The sequence below is a fragment of the Entelurus aequoreus genome, linkage group LG21 (genome assembly GCF_033978785.1).
Source record: "Entelurus aequoreus isolate RoL-2023_Sb linkage group LG21, RoL_Eaeq_v1.1, whole genome shotgun sequence".
Taxonomy (NCBI): domain Eukaryota; kingdom Metazoa; phylum Chordata; class Actinopteri; order Syngnathiformes; family Syngnathidae; genus Entelurus; species Entelurus aequoreus.
In genome coordinates this window covers 29,192,638-29,204,781 of record NC_084751.1, presented here as the reverse complement: position 1 = coordinate 29,204,781, position 12,144 = coordinate 29,192,638, and the positions used below count along the sequence as shown (strand labels likewise).

Here is a 12,144-nt window from a genome sequence, read left to right as displayed (position 1 = left end):
TGACAGTCAAACTACTGCACAAGCTAGGAAGGAAGAGTCAAGCAGAAGGAACAGCAGCAGCAGTAACAAACGAGCAGTCATCGTCTTGCATGGTGCTGGAGAGCTCGCAGCACCCCCAAGCAACAAGAATAGAGCAGATAAGGGCAAGTTTAAGGCCAAAGCATACTGTGCCTACTGTGACATCAATGAACACTATCTCAACCAGACTGCTGAGGTCGCCAGACTCTCCAAAGAGCAGCTCAAAGAGGGGATACAGGTCAACAAATGCTACTGGCGCTGCGCATGAGCCCTTCTAGCTGCCCAATGTACATTGAAGAATGTGCATTGGGCACATTATTCACTTACGGTTTATTGTTTGCTGTGAGTGACTGCTCGCTGCAGCCACAACAACAACAAAAAATCTTCTATCTGTGTGTTTCTAATTGTTTTACAGCTTTATTTATTATTTCCCAAACATGTTAAGTAGTCTTATCAAACTTGCAAACCACCCGCTCTCTGTCTCACCGCCCCTCTCTCAGCTAGCTAGCTGCTAAGCTAACGAAGCTAAGGTAACAAAGCTAAGCCCAGTGTGACGAAGGCGGCTAAGTTCTAAAGAATCTGCTCCCATACTCTGCGGCAACTGCACCGAAGACAGCAATAACTCTACTCGGTGAAAGAAATAACATGAGTATGGCTTCTTGCTCTCGTGCACCGTTCTCATGGATAGGTTGGTCCTACTAGAGGACCGTGTCCGCCAACTAGAGCAGAGTAATATTGTAACTGTATATGCTGGGGACACATTTGCTAGCATTAGCTGTAGTGAGCTGACTAGCTCAGCTTGTAGCAGCCCCTGAGCGGCCTACAAGCCAAGGTGAACCGGTTGAGACGCATAAGAGATTTAGCCCTTTAGCTATCCTCCACCCCATTCTACAGGGCACCACACCTTAGTCATAGGGGACTCCATCACCCGAAACATACAGCTTAGCAAACCAGCCATAATTAAGTGTATTCACGGGGCCACAGCACCTGACATTGAAGCTAATCTTAGGAAGCTAACTCACAACAGGCCTAGTAAACACGTACGATAGGCTAATCGCGACACTGAGACAATGAGAGATTACAAAGAGGAACATAGCTAGGAAGAAAGATGTCCAGGCATCGAGTGCTTGTCTCTGGTCCCCTGCCTGCGAGAGGAAATGATGAGAGGTACAGCAGATTAGTCTCGCTTAACAAGTGGCTGGCTAATTTTTGTAGAGAACAGGGACTAACGTTTATTGATAATTGGCACTCTTTCTGGGGCAAACCGGGCTTGCTGATGAGGTACGGCCTTCAACCTAACCAGGAAGGCGCCATCACTCTAACTACACTAGAGCAAGCTCGGACACAGGTATTTTGAGTGTCTGTTAGTCCGGGTGAGGAGTCAGTTCAGCTAGAACTAAACAATGCCAAGCTGGAAAATTCCTGCACACATAGCATTTCTCGTAGAATAATACACAACTCACATTATATTTTTTCTGTAGTGACTATGCCAGAGGTGAACATACTGAGGTGGCAAATGATGACGCTTTCAATCTATCGCAGCACCAAGCGAATAATCTGAAGATCCCCATCATATCAATTCCTAGATGTGATCGAAATCATTTAAAGCACACTACACAAAATTAACGTAACGATATCAATATCACTACTACGGATAATATTCACACAAATTCCTCAAAACAGCCCACTACCTACAATATGGACTTTTTAAACATCAGATCGTCTCGCAAAACGTTATTAGTTAATGAGGTCATTCGAGACAACAATCTTAACATCATTGGTCTCAGCGAAACCTGGCTAAAACCAGAGGAATTTTTCCTGCTTAAAGAGGCATCTCCTCCTAACTATACAAATGCACATATTGACTGTCCCCTTAAAAAGAATGGTGGGGTCGCACTAATATACAATGAAAACCTTAACCTTACCCCTAAACTAAGTAATAAATATAAATCATTTCAGGTGCTTACTATGAGATCTGTCACACCAATTCCTCTCTATCTGTCTGTTATCTATTTCCCCCCTGGGCCCTATTCGGATTTTATCAGTGAATGTTCAGAGTTTGTCGCTGATATAGTGACGCACGCAGATAATGTATTTTAAATGGGGGATTTTAATATCCATATGAGTAGCCCATCAGACCCTCCGTGCGTGGCGCTCCAGACTATAATTGATAGCTGTGGTCTTACACAAATAATAAATGAACCCACAAATCGCAACGGTAATACAATAGATCTAGTCCTGGTGTCACCACCACCAAAGTTATGATACTCCCGTACGCTAAAGTAATGTCCGATCATTACCTTATAAAATTCGTAGTTCTGACTCATTGTCAACAAGCTACTAATAACCATTGCTTAAGCAACCGTAACATTAATGCTAATAACTATGACTTTTGCTGGCCCACTGCCTTCGGTAATGGCGCCATTCCCAAATGATGTGGGCTTTATCGACAACCTCACTAACAACTTTAACGATGCCCTGCGTGACGCTATTGATAGTATAGCACAGCTCAAGCTAAAAAAGGCCCCTAAAACAAACAACATGTTTACTTGACCCACTTCCTGGGAAACTTATCAAGGAGCTGTTTGTAATATTAGGACCATCAGTGCTAAATATTACAAAAGTATAAATGTATCACATTCCTCTGGCACCGTTCCCCGAGCATTCAAAAAAGTGGTTATTCATTCTCTGCTCAAAAAACCTAACCTCAATCCTGACCTCATGGTAAACTACCGGCCTGTGTCCCACCTTCCCTTAATCTAAAAAATCCTCGAAAAAAATTGTTGCACAGCAGCTAAATGGACACTTAGCGTCAAACAATCTCTGTGAACCCTTTCAGTCCGGTTTCAGGGCAAATCACTCTACGGAGACAGCCCTTGCAAAAAGTACTAATGATCTATAACTAACTATGGATGCTGATGCATCATCCATGTTGCTGCTATTTGATGTTAGCGTTGCTTTCGATACCGTCGATCATATCATTGTATTAGAACGTATCAAAACATGTATTGGTATGTCACACTTAGCCTTTTCTTGGTTGAACTCCTATCTTACTGACAAGACGCAGTGCATTTCCCATAACAATGAGACAGTGTTAGGTTCTTGGCCCTGCACTCTTTAGCACCTACATGCTGCCACTAGGTGACATCATACGCAAATAAGGTGTTAGCTTTCACTGTTATGCTGATGACACCCAACTTTACATGCCACTAAAGCTGACCAATATGCCAGATTGTAGTCACCTGGAGGCGTGTCTAAATTAAATTAAACAATGGATGCCCAGCAACTTTTTTGCATTTTAACACTAAGAAAACAGAAATGCTGCTTATCGGTCCTGCTAGACACCGGCACCTATTTAATAATACCACCTTAATATTCGGCATCCATTGCACTGGTCGCCCAGGAAAGAGGGGGGTTCCCACATCTGCGGTCCCCTCCAAGGTTTCTCATTGTGTCCATTGGGTTGAGTTTTATCTTGCTCTGATGTAGGATCTGAGCCGAGAATGTTGTTGTGGCTTGTGCAGTCCTTTGAGACATTTGTGATAAAGGGCTATATAACTAAACTTTAATTGATTGATTGATTGATTGATTGATTGATTGATTGATTGATTGATTGATTGATTGATTGATTGATCTCCTAGCCCTCCTAAACAATACACCAGAGAGGGCAACAAATGAGTGGCAGCAAAACAGGAAGCTGTCTTGTCTGGTTTGCTTTGAACGCAGTAATATTAAAGGTGTTAACCATCATCATCCACTACGGGGGATGAACTCTGAACACCTTCACAATCCGAGACGACGGATCTGAGACATTGTTGTCACCAATGGCTGGCAAAGCTTTAGAAATAAAGGGCATTCTGGAAAAGATTCCTCTCTGCACAGTAAGGCAGGACATTCAAATGCTTCCGGGATACACCATGTCCGTTCGTGTCTCCTCAGTCACTAATCCTCACAAAAGTTTTACGATTGAAGATTGGTTCACAGCCAGCCGCCTTAACTTCTCCCAGTACACTTCTGGGTTCCTCCAGAAGAATGGCAGACACCTCTGTGGCCTTCCTATACCTCCCCTCAGAGAAGCTGAGCCGTCACTCCTAATCTGTTCAGACCAGCCTCACCTCGTCTTAACAGTTGAATCTGTCAGGCTCGACTGGGTTGGACCCTCCAAGGCCCCATCCAGTTCATGGGGTGGCCCACAAACCCTGTCCAATTTATGTTCACTTTAACCCCTCCCCAGCTCAAAGAGCTATACAAACACGTCAGAAGGCTGTGGCAGATGGATTCAGGCGGTGGCTATGCTTGATGCTAAAACCCCTCCACATATAGGTAGATGACACCCATAGATATGATACGCCGCTGCTCCGTCATCCCGACATGCCCCTACTTGCTCCCGCAAAAGACTCTGCCATGCCCTTGCTGCGAAGCACCGAGCGGCGCCTCTTAAAGGACCTGAAAGAGGCTGAGGCATATAAAAGGGAGATACAGAAACTAATCTATACAGGTGCTGTGCTTGAAGTCTCCGAAGAGACCCCCACACAAGGAAGAGCGGTACATCTCTCACCATTTTGTCAGCCATAAAGGAAGTCTTGTCCCATCTTCATCTTCTTCCACCAGTACTTTGGACAGTCCCTGAGCCAGTACTTACAAGTTAGCCCTACCCTTTGAGCATTTTTTTCTGGGAGTCCTGTTGCGGTTTCGTGAATGCCCTGTAGCAGTAAGTAGAGATGTAAAGGGGATGCACCATCAGGTATGCCTCCTTCCTGTGGCGAGACCCACAAGTGGACGAACCCACCCAGAGTTTTTGTATGGCAAGTCCTTCCTTTTAGCACGGCCTGCAGCCCATGCTGTATCACCAATGCCCTGCAATGCCATGCAGTGGACTCCAGCCAACCCGATAACAACCTCAAGTTTGCATTAATGAACTGTTTTCATGTTGACAATTGTCTACAAAAGCCTGTACAACCAAGATGAAGCCAAGTCACTTGTTGATGAACTCTGAGCCCTTCTAGCCTCAGCAGGAATTGATTTGCGTCAGTAGGCCAGCAACAATGCAAACATACTAAGCCATCTGTCACAAAAAGCCTGATCAGAGAGACCGGACAAGTGGTTAGTGCAGGACAACACACAGCCAAAGACTCCACCCTTGGTCTTACCTGGAGACCAACTCGTTGAGATACAAACACAGACCTGCATCCTATGCAGTGCCAATCCGGAGAATTATTTACAAATTATTTGACTTCAAATATGATCCCCTCAGTTACATGCTGCCTTACTCCACTGGGTCCATCACATTCCATCATCAGGCTACTCATTCAGATATACGACCGCAATCTTCATCAGCCTGGTCCAGAGTAGGTCAACCCTGAGTTGCGGAAGTCCTTCTGGATCCTCTGAGGTAGAGAGACCATTTGCAGGCACCAACACACCTGTACTGAATGTCGATGCTGGTCAGCCCAGCCATCTTTTCCCAAAATGGCAGATCTGCCAGTTGCTTGCCTGCGGCTATTCAAGCCAGCCTTCTACTCCACAAGTGTAGACTGTCTCTGTCCAAAGCTGGTAAAAGTGGCCAGACGTACCGGAAAACGCTAGATAATATTATTTAAGTGTTTGACAACAAGTGCAGTCAATTTGGATCTTCTGAGGAGCATGGATATGAACGCCTTCCTGATGGTTCTGGAGAGAATCATAGCCAGACGTGGAACCCCGGCAAAGTTGTGGTCTGACCAATTTTAAGGGTGGTGAGCACGAACTCCACGAGGTCTCCGGTGTTGGCCAAAATGTGATTGCCTGCCAAAAATAATGTCCTTTGCGGGAGTGCGCACCGCTTGCTAAACCTGCATTGCTTGGCTTCGTCTGTCCACAGCGGATTACTTGGCGTAAGACAAAAACTTAATCTTCGTGGTTACTGTACCAGTGAGTTTTCTACGGCTCGTATGGTTCCGGTTCCCTGTTTTAGCAACATGTGATTGGATACTCACTTGGGACTCCCAAGTGAGTATCCAATCACAGCGTTAGGCCAGCTAGAAGGCCTTACTGACAACAACTTGTGATCTGATTGGCTATCGCATTTGTCTGTCACCTCTATGTGTCCGTTCACTTAAAGCACAAAGACGCCCGCATTGTTGATTCTGAACACTACGGGCAGATTTTGTACAGCATGGCAACATAAGCTAGCTGAATTCTGATTGGATACAAACTCTAGACTAGAAACAACAGTATTGGAAGGAGCATAATATGACATGAAGAGAATATGAATATTTTTAGATATTTAGGGAAAGTACATAAACAATTACTTTTATCTTTAATTATGATCATGATTTCTGGTTATGTTAGGTCAGCAGAGAAGGCCTTGCTGGCCCTGATGGCCCACCACTGGTATATATATGTATATATGATGTGTATATACACATGTATATATATTGCTGGGTATTGTGGCCAAACAGCTCAAACAGCTAAATTTTTGTTTCATCTGACATCACATGGACAAAGATAAGACCTTCTGGAGGAAAGTTCTGTGTTCAGATGAAACAAAAATGTAGCTGTTTGGCGACAATACCCAACAATACGTTTGGAGGAGAAAAGCTGAGGCCACCATTCCTACCATCAAGCATGGTGGTGGTAGTATTATGCTCTGGGCCTGTTTTTCTGCTAATGGAACTGGTGCTTTACAGAGAGTTAATGGGACAATGAAAAAGGAGGATTACCTCCAAATCATTCAGGACAACCTAAAATCATCAGCCCGTAGATTGGGTTTTGGGCACCGTTGGGTGCTCCAAAAGGACAATGACCCCAAACGCACGTCAAAAGTGGTAAAGGAATGGCTAAATCAGGCTAGATTTAAGGTTTTAGAATGGACTTCCCAAAGTCCTGACTAAAACGTGTGGACAATGCTGAAGAAACAAGTGCATGTCAGAAAACCAACACATTTAGCTGAACTGCACCAATATTGTCAAGAGGAGTGGTCAAAAATTCAACTAGAAGCTTGCCAGAAGCTTGTGGATGGCTACCAAAAGCGCTTTATTTCAGTGAAACTTGCCAAGGGACATGTAACCAAATATTAACATTGCTTTAAGTATACTTATGACCCAGCAGATTTGGTCACATTTTCAGTAGACCAATAATAAATTCATAAAACAACCAAACTTCACGAATGTTTTTTGTGACCAACAAGTATTCGGACGAAAGGCGGGGTATACCTTGGACAAGTTGACAGCTCATCGCAGGTCCAACACAGATATATATATATATATATCCATCTATCCATTTTCTATTGCTTGTCATATATATATATATATATATATATATATATATATATATATATATATATATATACCGTATTTTCCGCACTATAAGGCGCCCCGTGTTATTAGCCGCACGTTTAATGAACGGCATATTTCAAAACTTTGTTTACCTATTAGCCGCCCCGTGCTATTAGCCGCACCTACGCTACGCTAAAGGGAATGTCAACAAAACAGTCAGATAGGTCAGTCAAACTTTAATAATATATTACAAACCAGCGTTCTAACAACTCTGTTCACTCCCAAAATGTAATGTGCAAATGTGCAATCACAAAAATAGTAACACTCAAAATAGTGCAGAGCAATAGCAACATCAATAACTCAACGTTGCTCGAACGTTAGTGTCACACGACACACAAAACAAACATTTAAAGCTCACTTTCTGAAGTTATTACTCATCCACAAATCCCTCAAATTATTCTTCTTCGGTGTGCTTCACTTGTTTTTTGACACCATCGATGATGTGGACGCGCATGCAGTCGTAGATCAACAGGGACGGCGCTGCGTGAAAAAAGTCACCCGGTGTCTTCGCGTAAACGTCTATCAACCACTCGCTCATTTTTTCTTCATCCATCCATCCCTTCGAGGTAGCTTTTATGATGACGCCGGCTGGAAAGTTCTCTTTTGGCAAGGTCTTCCTTTTGCATATCACCGTGGGTGGAAGTTTCTGGCCGTTAGCATGGCTAGCTAGAACCACAGTAGGACGACTTCTCATTCCCTGTGGTGCGAATATTCACTGTACGTGTTCCCGTTGTATCCACAGTGCGGTTCACATGAATATCAAAAGTCAGTGGAACCTTGTACGCGTGTCTCTTAGTAGGAGACATTTTGTTGTCTTTACAGAAATACACAAATGAAATGAAACGTAATATCCGCGCGCTTCTTCTTCTACGGGGGCGGGTGCTCACCTTGGCGGTTGCTTACCGTAGAAGAAGAAGCGCTTCCTCTTTTACGGGGAAAAAAGATGGCGGCTGTTTACCGTAGTTGCGAGACCTAAACTTTATGAAAATAAATATGAATATTAATCCATATATAAGGCGCACCGGGTTATTAGCCGCACTGTCTGCTTTTGAGAAAAATTGTGGTTTTTAGGTGCGGCTTATGGTGCGGAAAATACGGTATATATATATATATATATATATATATATATATATATATATATATATATATATATATATATATATATATATATATATATAGTATATATATATAAGTATATATATATACAGTGGGGCAAAAAAGTATTTAGTCAGCCACCCATTGACAATCAATGGGTGGCTGACTTCAGCTCTCGCTGGATCGGTTCGCAGCTGAGTGTGAAGCGACTGGGATGAGAATCAGCACCTCCAAGTCCGAATCCATGGTTCTCGCCCGGAAAAGGGTGGAGTGCCATCTCCGGGTTGCGGAGGAGACCCTGCCCCAAGTGGAGGAGTTCAAGTACCTCGGAGTCTTGTTCACGAGTGAGGGAAGAGTGGATCGTGAGATCGACAGGCGGATCGGTGCGGCGTCTTCAGTAATGCGGACGCTGTATCGATCCGTTGTGGTGAAGAAGGAGCTGAGCCGGAAGGCAAAACTCTCAATTTACCGGTCGATCTACGTTCCCATCCTCACCTATGGTCATGAGCTTTGGGTTATGACCGAAAGGACAAGATCATGGGTACAAGCGGACGAAATGAGTTTCCTCCGCCGGGTGGCGGGGCTCTCCCTTAGAGATAGGGTGAGAAGCTCTGCCATCCGGGGGGAGCTCAAAGTAAAGCCGCTGCTCCTCCACATCGAGAGGAGCCAGATGAGGTGGTTCGGGCATCTGGTCAGGATGCCACCCGAACGCCTCCCTAGGGAGGTGTTTAGGGCACGTCCGACCGGTAGGAGGCCACGGGGAAGACCCAGGACACGTTGGGAAGACTATGTCTCCCGGCAGGCCTGGGAACGCCTCGGGATCCCCCGGGAGGAGCTGGACGAAGTGGCTGGGGAGAGGGAAGTCTGGGCTTCCCTGCTTAAGCTGCTGCCCCCGCGACCCGACCTCGGATAAGCGGAAGAAGATGGATGGATGGATGGATGGATGGATGGATATATATATATATATATATATATATATATATATATATATATATATATATATATATATATATATATATATATATATATATATATATATATATATATATATATATATATATATATATAGGGCTGGGGGATATATCGATATATGCGGGTTTGTCTCTGTGCGATATAGAAAATGACTATATCGTGATATCCGAGTATACATTCTCACGCAGTTGCTTTTATTGAGCACTCCAAAGTTTATCATATGTAAGTATTGTATTTAATACACACCAGTTGTTTGGTTGTAACGTGTATCTTTGTTGTAGTTTTGATTACAAAATGTGTATATGTTAAAATCATTCATGCTAATCGGTAGCATGTCTATGGCCAATTCTATGTAAATTAGCATCGAGCTAGTACATTTAGAAAAGTGAACTTTTAAGCGCATTGTTCTTGTTTTATTGGCATTGCAAATTGTAACATAACTTAGAGTCAATGCAGCTGAGTGCTTGCCTGCTTGTTTCCGGGTCAAATGCTTGAGACGTAAAGTCATATGCAACAAAATTATAGAATTATGGTACCGTGTGATTTTACATTAAGTGGTACCCGGTAGTACCGACTGACTTCAGTCAGTACCTATAAAAGTAGCAAATTCAATACCCATCTATAGTGCAACCATGTTGTGTTTTGTTTTAAAGGCCTACTGAAACCCACTACTACCGACCACGCAGTCTGATAGTTTATATATCAATGATGAAATCTTAACATTGCAACACATGCCAATACGGCCGGGTTAACTTATAAAGTGCAATTTTAAATTTGCCGCTAAACTTCCGGTTGAAAACGTCTATGTATGATGACGTATGCGCGTGACGTCAATCGTTGAACCGAAAGTATTGGTACACCATTGAATCCAATACAAAAAGCTCTGTTTTTATCTCGAAATTCCACAGTATTCTGGACATCTGTGTTAGTGAATCTTTTGCAATTTGTTTAATGAACAATGAAGACTGCAAAGAAGAAAGTTGTAGGTGGGATCGGTGTATTAACGGCGGACTACAGCAACACAACCAGGAGGACTTTGAGATGGATAGCAGACGCACTAGCCGCCGACCTCACCTTGACTTCCTCCGTCTCCGGGCCGCCGACCGCATCTATGATCGTCGCTCCATCGATCGCTGGAACGCAGGTGAGCACGGGTGTTGATGAGCAGATGAGGGCTGGCGTAGGTGGATAGCTAATGTTTTTAGCATAGCTCTGTGAGGTCCCGTTGCTAAGTTAGCTTCAATGGCGTCATTAGCAACAGCATTGTTAAGCTTCGCCAGCCTGGAAAGCATTAACCGTGTATTTACATGTCCATGATTTAATAGTATTGTTGATTTTCTGTCTATCCTTCCAGTCAGGGGTTTATTTCTTTTGTTTCTATCTGCATTTAAGCCCGATGTGCTATCACGTTAGCTCCGTAGCTAAAGAGCTTCGCCGATGTATTGTCGTGGAGATAAAAGTCACTGTGAATGTCCATTTCGCGTTCTCGACTCTCATTTTCAAGAGGATATAGTATCCGAGGTGGTTTAAAATACAAATCCGTGATCCACAATAGAAAAAGGAGAAAATGTGGAATCCAATGAACCAGCTTGTACCTAAGTTACGGTCAGAGCGAAAAAAGATACGTCCTGCACTACACTCTAGTCCTTCACTCTCACGTACCTCATCCACGAATCTTTCATCTTCGCTCAAATTAATGGGGTAATCATCGCTTTCTCGGTCCGAATCACTCTCGCTGCATTGTAAAGAATGGGGAAATGTCGAGGAGCCTTTCAATCTGTGACGTTACGCTACTTTAGGTACAGGCAAGGCTTTTTTTATTAGCGACCAAAAGTTGCGAACTTTATCGTCGATGTTCTCTATTAAATCCTTTCAGCAAAAATATGGCAATATCGCGAAATGATCAAGTATGACACATAGAATGGATCTGTTATCCCCGTTTAAATAAAAAAAATTCATTTCAGTAGGCCTTTAAAGGCCTACTGAAACCCACTACTACCGACCACGCAGTCTGATAGTTTATATATCAATGATGAAATCTTAACATTATAACACATGCCAATACGGCCGGGTTAACTTATAAATTGACATTTTAAATTTGCCGCTAAACTTCCGGTTCGAAACGCCTCTGAGGATGACGTATGCGCGTGACGTAGCCCGGCGAACACGGGTATGCCTTCCACATTGAAGCCAATACGAAAAAGCTCTGTTTTCATTTCATAATTCCACAGTATTCTGGACATCTGTGTTCGTGAATCTGTTGCAATCATGTTCATTGCATTATGGAGAAGGAAGCTGAGCAAGCAAAGAAGAAAGTTGTCGGTGCGAAATGGACGTTATTTTCGAACGTAGTCAGCAACAACAGTACACAGCCGGCGCTTCTTTGTTTACATTCCCGAAAGATGCAGTCAAGATGGAAGAACTCGGATAACAGAGACTCTAACCAGGAGGACTTTTGACTTCGATACACAGACGCCTGTAGAGAACTGGGACAACACAGACTCTTACCAGGATTACTTTGATTTGGATGACAAAGACGCAGACGTGCTACTGTGAGTATGCAGCTTTGGCTTCTAAACATTTGATCGCTTGACCGTATGTGCGCAACTTTTTTTTGCGTATGTACGTAAATTTTTTTAAATATATAAGCTTTATGAACCTTGGGTTAGGTGAACGGTCTTTTGGGCTGAGTGATTGTGTGTGTTGATCAGGTGTTTGAATTGTATTGGCGTGTTCTATGGAG

The 12,144-nt window shown here is 43.5% G+C and overlaps 1 protein-coding gene across 1 annotated transcript in view; it reads right to left on the bottom strand.

The window, feature by feature from the left end:
* dcc (DCC netrin 1 receptor) overlaps nt 1–12,144 on the bottom strand; it is a 563,221-nt gene that overhangs the window by 344,017 nt on the left and 207,060 nt on the right. The window lies entirely within an intron of this gene.